This window comes from Triturus cristatus, chromosome 8 (genome assembly GCF_964204655.1).
Source record: "Triturus cristatus chromosome 8, aTriCri1.1, whole genome shotgun sequence".
Lineage (NCBI taxonomy): Eukaryota > Metazoa > Chordata > Amphibia > Caudata > Salamandridae > Triturus > Triturus cristatus.
The window spans coordinates 467,898,740-467,917,518 of NC_140591.1; positions in this window are offsets into that span (position 1 = coordinate 467,898,740).

An 18,779-nucleotide genomic window follows, 5' to 3' on the forward strand; every position below is an offset into this window, starting at 1 on the left:
CGTGTTAATTACCGACTCTTATTTACCGATTTTCCTGGATTTCTTAATTACCGAGTGCTCCTACATGTCATTTTAATTTTTACCACTTCATATTTACAACTTCATGTTTACCGAATCGTTAATTATGTATTCGGTAACTCTGATTCGGTATTTTGGAATTCGGTAAATATGAATCGGTATTTACCGCCTCATATTTACCGAAAAGTGGTTTTTGGACTCCTACATCTCACTTGTCTGAATACCGGTCGGTAACGGCATATTTACCGAATATCGGCCGTTACCGACCGGTATTTGGCTACCTACATGAGGCCCATTGTGTCCTCAGTCTCATTTGTTGGCAATAGTAAAAGTGTAGGTGGATTAAGTGTTTTACACCTTTTGATTGAAATGCTTTTACCAGCCATTATATATAGTCTGCTCATGCCTAGTAATTCGGCTGCTGGTCAAATGCTGGGTCCTTAAGTGAGTAAATAGTGTCTCAGCTGAATAAGGCACCAACATGATAAGCGTGTAACCCATGACAATTGTTTCACTCTGCAAAATGGGAATTGCAGTAGCAGGAACATTTGTCATGCAGACAGGCAATGCTGCTGCACTGCATCCAGCACTGCAGAAAAATATGCAGTTGGTCTCTTGGCAATACCATGTTGTTGTGTGAGCATAGGAAGTGAACACTCCTTTTTTTCATGACAAAAAAAAAATACAAATTCCTAGGTATTCCTAAAGCAGGCGCTGTACACAAAGTGTGTCTCAGCTTCAGAAAGCCTTGCTCACATTCTTCATCTCATGATATCATATCAGTGATTTCATTGTGCGTCAGTCTTTTTACAGGCTGTGCAATCAAGGAAAATCATGGAATTCACTGACGAGAGTAGTCAGCCATTCACAGAAACATTCTCACTTATCTGTGTTATTGGTGGGTTCATTTTTAGAAGTGCAGAACAAGCTCTTTAGACACCTTTCTCATTCCTATCTGAATTGGATACCCCAAGTAAATACCTTCTTTCTGAAAATATTGCATATTTGTAGGGGAAAGTTTGTGCCAATTGTCCACCTTCCAAATCTCTTTTGGTTTTGCTGCAATCAGGAAACCATCAATGTATTGCACTATCACTGCGCCACAGGGCAAGTTTAATGATTTGGAATCTTTTTCCTTATTTGGAAGAAGATTGAGGGACTTTCTGTATACCCTTGAGATATTGTAGCCCAAACCAGAATACTATTTTGAAGTTTAAATGCAAAAAGATACTGACTATCATCATGGAAAGAAATTGAGAAAAATGCTGAGCACAAATCTATTATTGTGAGTCATTCTACATGTACTGGGATTGTAAACAAAATTACTGCTGGATTCGCTATCATTTGACAACATTGGACTACTATTTCTTTTGAAAAGATCTTGAAGTGATCAAAATGTCCTATTTGGTTTGTGCAAACCCAATATAGGTGAGCTAAATGGAATCCCCCAAACCACTATTAAAATGCCTTCCTGCACCATCTTTTCAATCACGGAAGCAATCCTGTCTATAGCCACACAAGAAAGTTTGTTTTGGGGACTGTGTAGATACACTGCATTTAGTTTCACTGTAATTTGCACTGTTTTTGCACTTTTAATCAGCCCAATTTATTTTGCTGTAAAATCCCAAACCTCTAATTCCAGTGTGTATCCTAAATCTGGAGGTAAGTCTGTGAGAACTGGAAACATACCTATTTTTGTTTCTTGAGAATTCATTTTAAAATCAACATCATTATCTTTGACTGCATATACAATCTGGTGTACAATAAATTACACAATTTAACTAGGAAAACAGGTCACAACCCAACTGGAATTCTTTCACTAATTATAAATGAATGCCTATTCAGAGCTGAGCCTATTTTTACCACCACATTTGATGACTAATTACTATTTACCTGTTTATTTGAAATGTCTACTGCTTGGGCTTCTTTTCCCAAGAGGGTTAGGTTTGGAACTTCACCTGGTCTAACTGTGGAATGGGTAGCCCTTGTATCGATCAAAAAATAAAAAAATTATACATGTGGCCATTTACTTCTCCTTCCACATGTGGTCTTTTCTGGTCTACTTCTAGGACTGCATCAAGCATGCAATCCTCATCGGTCCTCAGACACCATCATAGTGCCTTGAATTGATACACAAGGGACATAGCTGCAAAGTGTGGAGAAGTGTTATTAAATATTGATTGTTTCATTTGAGGTTGAGCTAAACCTTTCTTAAATCCAGAATTCTGTGGAAATCCTATTACATTATTCTGCATTCGGGATTGTAAGACTGGAGCTGAAGACATAATTTCATTAAACTACTGTGTATTCTGCAAATTCTGCACACGTGTCATTAAGGCAGTGTCATCCCATTCTCTCATTTGCATATTATTAGCATTATTATTAAAACCTTTAACTCCACCTTGGGAGCCATTTCCTCCACCTCATGGAGGACCCCGAAATTGCAAACTAGGAACTTGAAAAACTCTTTTACCAAAATTCTGAAAAAAGTGAGGGCATTATGTACAATCTCCTTGCGGCGTTGCTGAGTCACTTTTTATATGGGGAAAAAGTGATGTACCAGTGGCGTAAATGGCTTGTATATAAGCCTCTGAGTCTGTGCCAGCATCCACGTCCCTTTAGTAGATTTATTTTTCAATTCACAATAATCACTACGATATTTTGCATTGGCAAGGGTTTCATCCCATGATTTTGCTTACCAAAACATCACATTCTGCTGAATCTGTGAATTCATTTAGTTCCGGGCTCAAAGTTTACGAAAGAGCTGAAATAAATCCTGGTGCACCCTCATTTGTTGAGCCCTTAACTCCACTAAATTGCCAATAAATCTGCACTATTCTCTCATAACTGACTCATTTGTATTTTGTGTTGCTCTCATAATTTTATCGTCACCTATTTTGCTAGAACTTTGCCAATTAAATGAGCAATTATTTGAGCGTATTTTTGCATGGCAATTGTTGAAGGCTTGTGAAAGAAATTGGGTTATTGATTAAGGGGGGTGATAATCCTACTGAAACAACAACCACAATCCTTGTCAGGGTGAATTACAAAAGTAATTACATTAACCTGTGCTTAACCCTCTGTGAGCTTGGCACAAAAGCATTCAGGCTTAACTTAGAGGCAATGTGTAAAGTATTTATTCAGCACTCAAATAATAATAAAGTAAAAATATAACACAAGAAAAAACTTGAACCAACTTAGAAAAATATGGGGTCCCGGGGTTGAAATTGACCAGGGAAGTGGGGGCATGGCCCCCCTCCCCTATATTAAAAAAGGCTGTGCCCTGGGGAACGGGGTCACCGGGGCCACATTTGGGACAGGGAGAGGTGCTACGTGGCCCTCTCCCCATTGCAGAAAGGCCCAGCCCCGGAGGGATGGGGGGCCACACAGCCCCCTCCCAATATTAAAAAAAAATAAAAAGGGTGGGTCCCAGGGAATGGGGTCCCCAGGGCCGAAATCAGCCTGGAGAGAGGAGCCTTGCAGAACCCTCCCCATATTAAAAAAAATAAAAAGGCTGGGCCCATGAGGGATGGGGTCCCCAGGGCCAGAATCAGCACGGGAGGGGGCTACATGGCTCACCTCCCCATTGCAGAAAAGCCTGGCCCGGGGAAGGGGGGCCTTGTGGCCCCCTTTCTCTAAAAATAAATAAAAACAATTTTTAAAACTCGCCTGGCGAGTAACCAGAGACCCCGCCCCCTTTCACCACCACTCTGCCAACGTGCTTCTTGGCACACTACTAGTTGGGAGATGAAGCCCCCTTGGCTGCTGAGGGTGCTTGGGGGCCAACAAGCCCTCCCGTTACCTCCAGTACATCCCAAGCAGCGGGATTGCTGAGAGGTCTTTCTCCACACTCTGTAAATGCACATCCTGGTGCACTACTGGTTGGGGGATGAAGTCCCCTTGGCTGCTAAGGGTCCCTGGGGGCCAACAAGCCCTCCTATTACCTTCAGTAAGTCCCACACAGCGGGATTGCTGAGAGGTCTACAGATGCCGCGCCCCGTTTCTCCACCACTCTGCAAACATGCCCCTTACTATTGGGGATGAAGTCTCCTTGGATGCTGAGGGTCATTGGGGGCCAAGAACCCCTTCTGTCACCTCCAGTAAGTCCCACACAGCGCAATTGCTGTGAGCTGGTCAGAGGCCCCGCCCCCTTTTTCCACCACTTTGCAACTACACCTCCTGGCACACTACCGGTTGGGGAATGAAGTCCTCTTGGATGCTGAGAGTCCTTTCGGGGCCAAGAAGTCTTCCTCCTTACTCCATTAAGTCCGCCACAGTGGAATTCCTGAGAGCTGGTCGGACGCCCTGCCCCCTTTCTCCACCATGAGGAAACACGGCTACTAGTTAAAATACCATAGAAATTCACTGAAAACAATTACAAGTTTACAGGGACATAATAGTTAGGAAACAGAATTTGAAAAAACATAGAAATTCACTTTAAAAAATCAAAGGGTGATGCATGTGCCACTATAGACAGTATAAACAAGTGTTTGCGCTGAACATCACAATTCGTGTATTTGCTTTCACTTTCTCCTCCTGCTGCTGGAGCTGGCCAGCAACCATCCCGACAGGAGGCAGCCGTGTGACTGCAGCGCCAAAAGTTGGAGCCTGTGATAGTTGAATAAAGCTGACTGGTGGCCCTGAAGGAGGAAGAGGAGTAGCCATGGGCCTCCAGTTCCTTGGGCCACCTGCCAGGGCCACTTCCGACCCAGCCATGCAAAAACCAGTACCACAGCACCTGCAGTCAGGGTCTACTACCCCCCGGAACACAACCACCCCTTCCCCTTTCTCATCATCTTACCACCTCCTCCACTGTGCCCTATGTGAACTGGTGCTGGTCAGGCCCAAAGGGATGCTGCTCAGGCACGCGCAGCAGAACCTGGCCCAGGAGTGAGGGAGTGACCTATTGCAGGTGGAGAGGGTGGGAAGGGAAGTTGGGAAAAGCATGAAAGGGTCATTTTGTGCTTGGCGAAGGGGGTGGGTCTGTTGTGGGTAGAGAAGGTGGGTTATATGGGCTTTTGTTTTTTTCTTTGCCACTACCTGTCTATGCATTACTAGTTAGCGTAGCATATCATTGGGGTTTTGTGAAGAGAGCTAGACAAGAAGCTGAACTCCTAAAACTGTCACACATTATACTGTACATCGACTTTACACCCTAGACTTTTTCTACCTGAAGTCCCTTACCATATATGTATTCTTCAACTTTTTCCTGCAGTCTATTAATTATTAGTAATTTAGCTGAGTGAGTCCATCATGTGACACATGTCTAGTGACTTTCCCCAGACCACAACCACTTAATTAGAGGAGTTTGGCATTTGAGTCAGCACACTATTCGGCATTTCTCAAATCAACGCACTTCTCTCCAGACTAAAGGAGTGAGTAGGCCTCTTTGAGCCATGTTGTTTCTCATTGAAGTAGATATGCATTAACCTCCTTCTTCTGGCTGTTGGGGTAGTCCCGCTCTGACTACGAGTCTCGATGTCCCTATGAGATTGAGAGAGATAGACCAGTAGTGTTGATGAACAAAAAGTACAAACGAATTTGAGCATTTTGTGTAGTTTTGTTAACTAAACTGATTGGTCTCTGTAGAACCTGAAAAAAAGAAGTACAGTAAAGGAGGTGACCATGTAAGTAAAATTATAATGAAGTGTGAATGCAAGGGAATCATTCAGGATGGAATCATCCATTGGGCCACAAATAAACAAATCAAGTTTATAAATTAGCTGAAAAACACCCTCACAGACACCACACGAATCATCACCCTTTCAAAATAACAACACGCGCTGAAGTGGGCAACTGCTCCTGCTTGACCATGTGAAATACCAGCAAAAACTGGTCCTGGCTCCCACGGTCCCTAAACCCTAGCCCCTAACACCAGGTCCCTCATAAGCAAGGAGACTGCGCCACCAAAGGTTCGCCATCAACTAAGAAACGGCTCTGCCCAGCATAGATACCCGCCGGACAATATCCGAACACTAAACATTATGACCTGGAATGTCGCAGAAATCACAAAGCTCCTGCAAAGTCCATTGGCAATTATATTCCTCGAAGGCGCTGACCTAATTTGCACCCAAGAAACATGGGCAATCAAACCTACATCGATAAGAGGCTATGCAGAATATTCCGAACCTGCCATCAAAGGTAACATATTTGGGAGACCAGCAGGTGGGATTTCCACATACATTTAGCACTCGCTGAAAGTACACACAGAAAAAAAGACCTCTTCCAATATGTTTCTGGCCAACACCCTGAAAGGCTTTAATACGGTTGATGGCCCACTATCAATACTCCTAATCAATGTCTACTATAATCCTCATGGGCCGGGCCCTAAGGACAAGCTTACTCAGCTGATAACTCAGATAGAACCTTTGCTTCTACAGTTTGCATTTATGGAACCCATCATTTTCAGGGACTTCAATACGCACAATATAAGGGACAATGCATCGAAAAACCACCTCTCTGGGACTACAGGGATTTTCAACGCCCTTATGCAGGCATACAATTTGGCAACAATGCCTTCTCAACCCCGGGGCATTTTTCGCACCTACTTACAATAATCAGACCACAATAGATTACATCTTAATAAGTGTGAGGCTACAAAAACTCATATCAAACTACACTGTGCACCCATGGTGCGAAAGTGACCATGCTGCCTTAATGGTTTAGTTAAACATCACGCCAGGCATTCGCCATTTTCTATGCTGTATTGGGGCATCCAACGGGGAAGAAAAGCATAAACCTTCAGAAGAATTAAATGGGGGCCGATGTCAATTAATAAGTTTGACTCTTGGAAACAAAGGTGGACAGGCTGGCAAACCGGCTTAAACAATAAGGGCACCATTGACGAATGGGACCATTTCGCCTACGAACTAGCCTCACTGCTTCGGGGGAGCACCACATCCAGAACCCCCACAGACCCATCACACACCCTAGGACTTGTCCCAGGGATCAAGGAAAGTGCCAAACAATTAAACGCCAAACGCAGAGCTTATCAGAAAACCGGGTCAGAGTTTGCCAAAATGCAACTCAAAGTAGCCGCAAAAAGCCATTCAAAACAGATATGGGTTGCAAGACGTGAATGCACGGAGGCAAAATGGCTGAAGATCTTTAAGCTGCTTGCACCGTGTAAAACCCAAGAATTCTGGAGATATCTAAACAACTTAATCCACGGGGCCACTAACAGAGAGAACCCACTTGATGCGGGCACTTGGGTAGCCCATGTGAAAACTCTGTACACAGACGATTCAAACATAACTCCTCCAAAGAGTCCCACAACACCAGGAGAGGGAACTGGCAACAACATAGCCGCACCGCCCATAACGTTGGATGATACAGTTCTTCCAGGCAAAAGTCTAGTCTGTACAACTCTAAAAAAGATTCGACACAATGGGGCACCGGGCCCCAATGGCCTGCCTGGCTCTCTTTTTATGATGGATTTAACCCAGATCTCTTGACTGGGGGTGAATGTTTTGATTTGTTCGGCATTCCGTCCATTAATTGTGTGTCTTTTGCTTTCTCGCCCTAAGTGCGCCAGGTATGCTCAGACGTGAGTCCTCGGCTCACTGTGCCACTGGAATCAAGCTATCCTGGCTGAAGAGGGGGGAAACCCTGAAACCGGTCCTAGGATGCTTGTTTCCGGTCCAGGGAGGACCTGGCTTGGCAGTTCGGGCTGGACTGTTCCCATGAGGTGCCGGGTCAAGACTGATTTGCATATAGCCAGGTCTAAACTGGGGTGGCATGGTGAGCAAAAGAATGATGGATTTAACCCAGATCTCTTGACTGGGGGTGAATGTTTTGATTTGTTCTGCATTCCGTCCATCAATTGTGTGTCTTTTGTTTTCTCTTTTTAGGGCAGACACAGACTTTTGGGTGGAAAACTTGTCCCAGTTATATGCCGAATGCAGGCTCCGGGGGATATTCCAGATTCCTGGAGGGGCTCGCTGCTGCATCCAATATACTAGAAAGGGCCAAAAATCGACCATAAAAACTACAGCATGATCGCCCTGTTGGACATTGAGGGCAAGGCTTACGCAAGCACTCTTCTGGCGGAACTAGCAGACTGGGCTGGCACTGAAGGCCTTTTGCCCTTCTTTCAAACCGGGTTCAGACCTGGGGGCTCCACTGCGGACAATATAATCGCCTTATCATACTTAGCCCAACAAGTGGTGGCCCACCAAACCCTGCCGCTTTTCGCTTGCTTTATTGATTACTCGGCAGCCTTCGATGGGGTAGATCGCACCATCATCTGGGAGAAGTTGGCATGCTGGAACATCAGGCAGTCTTTACTACAAGCCATCAGATCGCTGTATTCACGAACTTGGGTAAGGGTCAAACCCTCGAGCAAGTTTGCCACAGAGAAAATCGCCACAGATCGGGGGCTAAAGCAAGGCTGTCTCCTGGCCCGATGCTTTTCAATTTATACACAGCCGACATGGCCCAAGCCCTTAAAGGAGCAACACTAGCTACCACCAGGATCGGGCGCACCAAGATCCAACTGATGCAATATGCAGATGACCTGGTACTCTTAGATCACACCAAAATTGGCTTACAAAAAGCACTTTACTGCCCTTGTAGTCTACAACACCAAAAATAAGCTGGTTGCCAACCCAACAAAGTCCAAAATAGTGATTTTTGGCCACTACCCGAAAATAAAAGTGGCTAAGTGGAGGTTGGGTCTGCTGACTTTGGACTGTATACAACATTATAACTATCTGGGGGTTTGGCTTAGTGAATCGGCCGCTCAGGGGTCCACCTCCATAAACTGCAGCAGAAAGGGAAAAAGATCACCTATGCCCTCTGCAAATTACAAGCCACCCTAGATAGTCCAACAACAACGGCTATCCAAAGACTACTGAGGGCAAAACTACTACCATCTCTCAATTATGCCTCAACAGGCATTTCCAGGGAAATTTGCGAAAGATCTAGAAAAAATACACTGCACAGCCTACAAAAAGCTATTTCGCCTACCGGCCTGCACCAGGAATAACCTAATTCATCTGGAATTTAACCTTAACCTACAAAAACTGTAAGAGATGGCTACCTTGAGCAAATACTTTTATCTAACAACGGCGGCACAGGAGAACTCCATAAAGGCCGTTATAAAAAGCATCTTCCAAGAACCCGGCAATCCTTGGTTTGCCTGTCTCATCTTCGCCAAAGACCTCCTGCAACTTGCAACAGAGAACTGGGACCCCAGCATAATCAAGTCTGCCACTATTAAAAGTACAATAAGAAAGCAAGTACGTCTACGCTTCCGCACTTTGGATATGGAATCCTTGGTAGCAAGAGGCTTCCACGAGTCTCAAAGCCTCCCCCACACACTGCACACACTGCACAACCTCAAACTTCACCTTATGCAGGCAGTGGAGAGACAAGCCCTACATATGATCCTAGCAGCCAGATTACATCCTCTCTCCCTTAACCCCTTTGATGCTCATGACGGAAGGTTCCGTCATGAGCATCGGTTGGGCTGTGCTTATGACGGAACCGTTCCGTCATGAGCACAGCCCCTGGGGGAAGCGCTGGCGCTCCCCCCCCGGGGCATCAATTTTGGCACCACATAGGGGGATGGCAGCGGAACAGTTTCCGCTACCACCCCCGAGCCCCCCCACGCTTCCCCATGACGTCAGCGCGCACAGAGCACGCCGACGTCATCAGGAAGCGCTGGACGCGTTAGAAATCATTTCTTTCCAGCGCGTCCAGCAAAGAAGGTAAGTGTTTTTTCTCCGGTGGGGCGGTGGGGCCAAATCAGATTGCCTTGAGGCATCGGGGGAGAGGAAAGAGTATTTCCTCTCCTCTGATGTCTCAATGCAGGGCATTCCTGCTTCACAATCGCGCACAGAGTCGCGATTGTGGAGCAGGAATGCCCCACTAGACACCAGAGATGTTGTTTTTTTAAAAAAAGGAAGCGACCCCTTGGGCAAGGGTCGCTTCCTATGGGGGCCAATTGTAATTAAGACTTTTCTGCCCCCATGGGGACAGATCGGTCATTTTTTCGGCCGTTTCTGGACCCAGGGGGGGCAGAAAAGCCCACTAGACCCAGGGATTAGTTGTGTAATTTTAATGGAAGGGACCCCTTGGGCAAGGGTCGCTTCCAGGGGGGCTATTTTCTTTGATTGGATATTCTGCCTCCCCTGGGGGCAGATCGCCTCGTTTTTTGGGCTACTATACACCAGGGCATTTAGTTAAAATATGATGGAAGTGACCCCTTGGGCAAGGGTCACTTCCAGGGGGCCATTTTATTTTCTAATGGGAATTCTGCCCCCCCGGGGGCAGATCGGACCGTTTTTTGGCCGTTAGAAACCCCCACTGGACACCAGGGAATTATTTTAAATAGAAATGGAAGCGATCCCTTGGGCAAGGGTCGCTTCCAGGGGGATTTTTTTTTTAATGTGTATCTTGCCCCCTGGGGGCAGATCGGCATTTTTATTGGGCCTTTCTGCCCCCAGGGGGGGCAGAAAACCCCACTAGACACCAGGGACTCATTTAAAAAATGAAATGGGAGTGACCCCTTGAGCAACGGTCGGTGCTAGGGGGCATATTGTTTTTGTATGCGTATTCTGCCCCCCCAGGGACAGATTAGCCTGTTTTTTTTTGCCTTTCTGCCCGGGGGGGCAGACAGGGGGCAGATCAGCCTATTTTTGTGCCCTTTCTGCCCCCGGGTGGGGCAGAAAACCCCACTAGGCACCAGGGATTTTGTTTTGTGAGTAATGGAAGAAACATGGGTGCTTCCTGGGGACAGATCTGCCCCTTTTTTGGCCTTTCTGCCCTAGGCGGGAGGGGGAGGCAGAAAACCCTACTAGGCACTAGGGATTTATTACTTTTGCAAGGGGGCAAATTTCTGTCTGCTGTTTTCTGCCCCACCAGAGGGGCAGATTGGCCTGGCAGACAACCTCACCCGATCCCTTGGGCAATATCACCCCGTATTTTTCTCAGCCCTATTTGAAGGCCCATCTGGCCGATTGACCATTTGGGTAGTAACATAATGTGTTATAATGTTAATTGTTTTATTTTTTGTGAATTGCAATTGTAATGCTTTATTTTTCCTTTTTTGCTCTAGGTGAAGGCTTTTGCTCTTTAGACTGTTCCAGGTTGAGATTTCGTTACTGGTGGTGCTGCTGTTTGTGTAGTTGCAAGTGTTTGGTAAAAGACTTTTTTTTTGTACAATGTAAATGAGTTTCATTTCTCTGCATGAATTTGTTTTTTGCAAATGGTGTAGTAATAGCAGTATGTTTGGCTTCTGGTTTTTGAGTGTCAAAAACTTTTTGCATTTGTGCTTGATGTGTATTTTGTTGTCTTGTGAGTAATTTGTTTTTCTTTCTAGTGGGATATCGCTGGTTTTTGCTGTGTCTCTGCAGAGTAGGTGCTGGTGAGTGTAGCTGTCTCTTGTAAGTGAATTGTATAGTTTTTGAGTATATAAATCTTTGTGATAAAGGCACACATTTTTTTACTTACTTGTTTTGCACAGTGTTGGTTGTTGTTGACTTGTTTGTGCAGTCTCCTTTCTTAGTAAGGATAATGGCTAGCCGCAGGATTACTGCTCAGCAGGTTGTTGGTATGCTTTTTGAGTCTTCCTCTGACCATGGTTCAGAGAGTGACTCTGCATCTGAGGCAGAGGAGGCAGGGGACGATTCTGGCAGTGAGTTTTATCTCCACATGGAATCCTCGGATGATGAAGATACTCTTAGTGCGGATGAAGTGCCTGTGTTAGAGGAGGAGATTGATGTGCCGATAGTGCAGCAAGAGGCATCTGGGCTGCAGCCTGGGGCTGCAAGGCTTCCAGTTGGTGTAGTGCAGCAAGAGGCATATGGGCTGCAGCCTGCGGCTGCAAGGCTTCCCGTTGGTGTAGTGCGGCAAGAGGCATCTGGGGCTGCAAGGCTTCCTGTTGGTATAGTGCAGCAAGAGGCATCTGGGCTGCAGCCTGGGGCTGCAAGGCTTCCCGTTGAAAGCGCTGACCTCTGGGTTGCCCCAGGCATGGTGCAGCCGGCATTGGCAGACTTTACTGGTGTTCCAGGGTGTAGAGTGAAAACTGAAAACTTTTTGCCGATAATTTTTTTTCAGTTGTTTATGGACGATGTGTTTTTGGCAGAGATTGTTGAGCAGACTAATTTGTATGCCGAACAGTTTTTGAAGGACAACAGTGCCAGTCTTAAGCCCCACTCTAGAGTACCTGGTGGACTCCCACAAATCTGGAAGAGATGAAGAAATTCTTGGGTTTAACTTTTTTGATGGGCTTGCTAAGGAAGTCATCAATATCTTCATATTGTCTTCTAGTCCCTTGATGGCAACTGCTATTTTTCCAGCAGTCATGAGTTGTGATAGGTATTTGCTTCTGCTTCGGATGATGCATTTTGTCGATAATGGTTTAGCGTTGCCACGAGATCACCCTGATTGTGACCGTCTTTTTAAGATTCGGCCTGTCATTGATCACTTTGGTGATCAATTTTCTGAGATCTATGCTCCTGGGAAAGAAATTGCAGTGGATGAGTCTTTGGTGTTGTTCAAGGGCCGCTTTGTTTTTAGGCAATACATTCCTAGTAAGAGGGCACACTATGGAATTAAGCTGTATATGCTGTGTGACAGTAGGACCTGATATGTCTCTAATTTCAGGGTGTACACCGGTAAGGAACCCAGGATTAACCCCTCTGGTTGTCCGTCCACTTTTGGAGTGACTGAGAAAATTGTGTGGGAACTTGGTAGAGGATTATTTAACAAAGGCCACCATTTATATGTAGATAACTTCTACACTGGTGTGCGGTTGTTCAGGGAATTGGCCAAAGTGGACACTGTTGCTTGTGGCACAATCCGCTCTAACCGTAAAGGCTTACCAAAAGAACTTGTTTGTCAAAACTTGTGTAGGAACAGTGCAGTGTGTTGCGTTGCGAGGAGCTTCTAGCTGTGAAGTTTTCAAAGAGGAGAGATGTCTACATGCTGACTACCATCCATTATGAAAGCACTGCATCTGTGACTGTTTGGGGTCAGGTTGCTGAAGCGCGCAAACCTGTGTGCATTTTAGACTATAATAGGCACATGGGTGATGTTGACAGAGTAGATCAGAGGTTGGAATCTTACACTGCTCTTCGTAAGGCATACATTTGGTACAGGAAGTTGGCTATCCATCTTTTCCACTTGGCAACCTTTTAATGCTTTTGTTGTGTTCCAGGATTCTTGTCCTGAGTCAAAGATGACTTTTGCTAACTTTCAGGAGTCTGTAATAGGCAGCCTTGTTTTAGTGGAACAGGCAAGTGTTCCTAGAGTTTTAGTGGTGGAGGATGTTGCTAGATTGAAAGATCGCCACTTTCCTGACCACATTCCTCCCACACCCTCAAAAGACTTTCCCAGTAGGACATGTAGAGTCTGTTGGCGAAGAGGTATGCGGAAGGAGACTTGTATGTACTGCCCCGAGTGTCCTTCTAACCCTGGGCTGTGTGTGCCTGCTTGTTTTAGAATGTACCACACGCAAAATAATATTTGGGAGCATCCATGTGTGGTAAAGTGAACTGCCTCGCCTCTATTGTTTAATATTTTTTGTTCAGTTTCAAGGATGTCATTTGTGTAGTGTATTTAGTTTCAGTTTTTGTGTTAGTAAATTTGTATCTATTTGCAATTTGTTTGTGTTTTCTTATTTATATAAAAAAAATCCTGAATGTGATGGAGGTGTGCGTGGAGTGGCGCTGTCTGGCGGTGTGCGTGGTCTGGCGCTTGGCTGGCAGTGTGTTTGTATTGGCGCTTGGCTGGAGGTGTGTGTGGACTGGCGCTTGGCTGGCGGTGTGGTGTGCGTGGACTGGCGCATGGCTGAAGGTGTATCTATTTGCAATTTGTTTGTGTTTTCTTATTTATATAAAAAAAATTCCTAAATGTGATGGCGGTGTGCGTGGAGTGGCGCTTGTCTGGCGGTGTGCGTGGTCTGTGCTTGGCTGGCAGTGTGTTTGTACTGGCGCTTGGCTGGAGGTGTGTGTGGACTGGCGCTTGGCTGGCGGTGTGGTGTGCATGGGTTGGCGCATGGCTGACGGTGTGGTGTGCATGGACTGGTGCTTGGCTGGCAGTGTGCATGGACTGACGCTTGGCTGGCAGTGTGCGTGGACTGGCGCTTGGCTGGCGGTGTGTTTGTACTGGCGCTTGGCTGGCAGTGTGCGTGGACTGGTGCTTGGCTGGCGGTGTGCGTGGACTGGCGCTTGGCTGGCAGTGTGGTGTGCGTGGACTGGCGCTTGGCTGGTGGTGTGTGTGGACTGGCGCATGGCTGACAATGTGGTGTCGTGGACTGGCGCTTGGCTGGCGGTGTGGTGTGCGTGGACTGGTGCTTGGCTGGCGGTGTGAGTGGACTGGCGCATGGCTGACAGTGTGGTGTGCGTGGACTGACGCTTGGCTGGCAGTGTGTGTGGACTGGCGCTTGGCTGGCGGTGTGTTTGTACTCGCACTTGGCTAGCGGTGTGTTTGGACTGGTGCTTGGCTGGCGGTGTGCGTGGACTGGTGCTTGGCTGGCAGTGTGTGTGGACTTGGGCTTGGCTGGCGGCGTGGTGTGCATGGACTGGGGCTTGCCTGGCAGTGTGCGTGGACTGGCGCATGGCTGACGGTGTGGTGTGTGTGGACAGGCGCTTGACTGGTGGTGTGCATGGACTGTCGCTTGGCTGGCGGTGTGGTGTGCGTGAACTGGCGCTTGGCTGGCAGTGTGGGAGTAGTGACTAGCTGCTGGTCACTACACACACTGCTAGCCAAACGCCACTCAATGTAATCCGTGAGCTGGTGTGGTTGCTGTGTCAGGAATGTGGGCATGTGAAAGTGATGGGCCCTTGAATCGCGCTGTCTGCTGGTGTGAGTGTTGTAATGTGCTGGGCCCGCGACAGGCAAGGGCCCAAAACATTTTCGAGTACTTGGGCCTCCCACACAAGTGAGGCACCATTTTTATTGGGAGACCTGGGGGAACGCTGGGTGGTGGGAAATTTGTGTGAGGCCGGTGATGCCAAAAATTTCCCACACAAAAATGTGTGAAAAAAAAGATTTTTTTCAGCTAAAATTGAGGTTTGCAGGGGATTATGGTTAAGGAAACGTTGGGGGATCTACGCAAGCCATACCTCCCTGGAAGCCCCCAGGTGTCTAGTTTTCAGAAATGTGTGGGTTTGGTAGGTTTCCCTAGATGGACTCCGAGCACGGGGCTAAAAACCCAGTTGACCCCCCTTGCAAAACCAGGTAGTTTTGAGATAGGCAATTTTGATGTCTCCTCACTACGTTTTGGGTCCTTGCCTGTCGCGGGTACTTGGGCCTCCCACACAAGTGAGGCACCTTTTTTATTGGGAGACCTGGGGGAACGCAGGGTGGTGGGAAATTTGGGTGAATCCGGTGATGCCACAACTTTCCCCCACAAAAATGTGTGAAAAAAGTGATTTTTTCACTTAAAATTGAGGTTTGCAGGGGATTCTGGGTAAGGAAACATTGGGGGATCCATGCAAGCCATACCTCCCTGGAAGCCCCTGAGTGTCTAGTTTTCAGGAATGTGTGGGTTTGGTAGGTTTCCCTAGGTGCCGGCAGAGCTAGGGTTCACAAACTACAACTAGCCACTTTGCCAAAAAAGGGTCATTTTTCACTGCAAAATTGAGGTGTGACCACATTGCGTTTTGCACCGTTTCCTGTCGCGGGCACTAGGCCGACCCACACAAGTGAGGTACCATTTTTCTCTGAAGACTTTGGGGAACGCGGGGTGGGTGGAAATTTGTGGATCCGCTCAGATTCCAGAACTTTCCACCACAGAAATGTGGGGAAAATGTGTGTTTTTGACAATTCTTTAGGTTTGCAAGGGATTCTGGGTAACAGAACCTGGTGGGAGGCAGCTAAGTCACCCCATACTTGATTCCCCTGCGTGTCTAGTTTTCAAAAATGTATAGGTTTGCTAGATTTCCCTAGGTGCCGGCAGAGCTATGGTTCAAAAACAACAGCTAGGCACTTTGCCAAAAAAGGGTCATTTTTCACTGTGAAATTGAGGTGTGACCACGTTGCATTTTGCACCATTTCCTGTCGCGGGCACTACGCCGACCCACACAAGTGAGGTACCATTTTTCTCAGAAGACGTTGGAGAACGCGGGGTGGGTGGAAATTTGTGGATCCACACAGATTCCAGATTTTTCCACCACAGAAATGTGGGGAAAATGTGTTTTTTTTAACAATTGTTTTAGGTTTGAAAGGGATTCTGGTTAACAGAACCTGGTGGGAGGCAGTTAAGTCACCCCATCCTGGATTCCCCTGAGTGTCTAGTTTTCAAAAATGTATAGGTTTGCTAGGTTTCCCTAGGTGCTGGACAGAGATAGGGTTCACAAACTACAGCTAGGCACTTTGCCAAAAAAGGGTCATTTTTCACTGCGAAATTGAGGTGCGACCATGTTGGGTTTTGCGCCGTTTCCTGTCGCGGGCACTAGGCCGACCCACACAAGTGAGGTACCATTTTTCTCGTAAGACTTTGGGGAACACGGGGTGGGTGGAAATTTGTGGATCCACTCAGATTCCAGAACTTTCCACCACAGAAATGTGGGGAAAATGTGTGTTTTTGACAATTCTTTAGGTTTGCAAGGTATTCTGGGTAACAGAACCTGGTGGGAGGCAGCTAAGTCACCCCATCCTGGATTCCTCTGGGTGTCTAGTTTTCAAAAATGTATAGGTTTTCTAGGTTTCCCTAGGTCCCGGGAGAGCTATGGTTAAAAAACTACAGCTAGGCACTTTGCCAAAAAAGGGTCATTTTGCCCTGCGAAATTGAAGTGTGACCACGTTGCGTTTTGCACCGTTTCCTGTCGCGGGCACTAGGCCGACCCACACAAGTGAGGTACCATTTTTCTCTGAAGACTTTGGGGAACGCGGGGTGGGTGGAAATTTGTGGATCCGCTCAGATTCCAGAACTTTCCACCACAGAAATGTGGGGAAAATGTGTGTTTTTGACAATTCTTTAGGTTTGCAAGGGATTCTGGGTAACAGAACCTGGTGGGAGGCAGCTAAGTCACCCCATCCTTGATTCCCCTGCGTGTCTAGTTTTCAAAAATGTATAGGTTTGCTAGATTTCCCTAGGTGCCGGCAGAGCTATGGTTCAAAAACAACAGCTAGGCACTTTGCCAAAAAAGGGTCATTTTTCACTGTGAAATTGAGGTGTGACCACGTTGCGTTTTGCACCATTTCCTGTCGCGGGCACTACGCCGACCCACACAAGTGAGGTACCATTTTTCTCAGAAGACGTTGGAGAACGCGGGGTGGGTGGAAATTTGTGGATCCACACAGATTCCAGATTTTTCCACCACAGAAATGTGGGGAAAATGTGTTTTTTTTAACAATTGTTTTAGGTTTGAAAGGGATTCTGGTTAACAGAACCTGGTGGGAGGCAGTTAAGTCACCCCATCCTGGATTCCCCTGAGTGTCTAGTTTTCAAAAATGTATAGGTTTGCTAGGTTTCCTTAGGTGCTGGACAGAGATAGGGTTCACAAACTACAGCTAGGCACTTTGCCAAAAAAGGGTCATTTTTCACTGCGAAATTGAGGTGCGACCATGTTGCGTTTTGCGCCGTTTCCTGTCGCGGGCACTAGGCCGACCCACACAAGTGAGGTACCATTTTTCTCGTAAGACTTTGGGGAACACGGGGTGGGTGGAAATTTGTGGATCCACTCAGATTCCAGAACTTTCCACCACAGAAATGTGGGGAAAATGTGTGTTTTTGACAATTCTTTAGGTTTGCAAGGTATTCTGGGTAACAGAACCTGGTGGGAGGCAGCTAAGTCACCCCATCCTGGATTCCTCTGGGTGTCTAGTTTTCAAAAATGTATAGGTTTTCTAGGTTTCCCTAGGTCCCGGGAGAGCTATGGTTCAAAAACTACAGCTAGGCACTTTGCCAAAAAAGGGTCATTTTGCCCTGCGAAATTGAAGTGTGACCACGTTGCGTTTTGCACCGTTTCCTGTCGCGGGCACTAGGCCGACCCACACAAGTGAGGTACCATTTTTCTCGGAAGACTTTGGGGAACGCAGGGTGGGTGGAAATTTGTGGATCCACGCAGATTCCAGTTCTTTCCACCACAGAAATGTGGGGAAAATTAGATTTTTTTCACAATTTTTTAGGTTTGCAAGGGATTCTGGGTAACAGAACCTGGTGGGAGGCAGTTAAGTCACCCCATCCTGGATTCCCCTCGGTGTCTAGTTATCAAAAATGTATAGGTTTGCTAGGTTTCCCTAGGTCCCGGCAGACCGATGGTTCAAAAACGACAGCTAGGCACTTTGCCAAAAAAGGGTCATTTTTCACTGCGAAATTGAAGTGTGACCACGTTGCGTTTTGCGCCGTTTCCTGTCGCGGACACTAGGCCGACCCACACAAGTGAGGTACCATTTTTCTCGTAAGACTTTGGGGAACGCGGGGTGGGTGGAAATTTGTGGATCCACGTAGATTCCGGAACTTTCCACCACAGAAATGTGGGGAAAATGTGCTTTTTTTGATAATTTGTTAGGTTTGCAAGGGATTCTGGGTAACAGAACCTGGTGGGAGGCAGCTAAGTCACCCCATACTGGATTCCCCTGGGTGTCTAGTTTTCAAAAATGTATAGGTTTGCTAGGTTTCCCTAGGTCCCGGCAGACCTATGGTTCAAAAACGACAGCTAGGCACTTTGCCAAAAAAGGGTCATTTTTCCCTGCGAAATTGAGGTGTGACCACGTTGCGTTTTACACCGTTTCCTGTCGCGGACACTAGGCCGACCCACACAAGTGAGGTACTATTTTTCTCGTAAGACGTTGGGGAACGCGGGGTG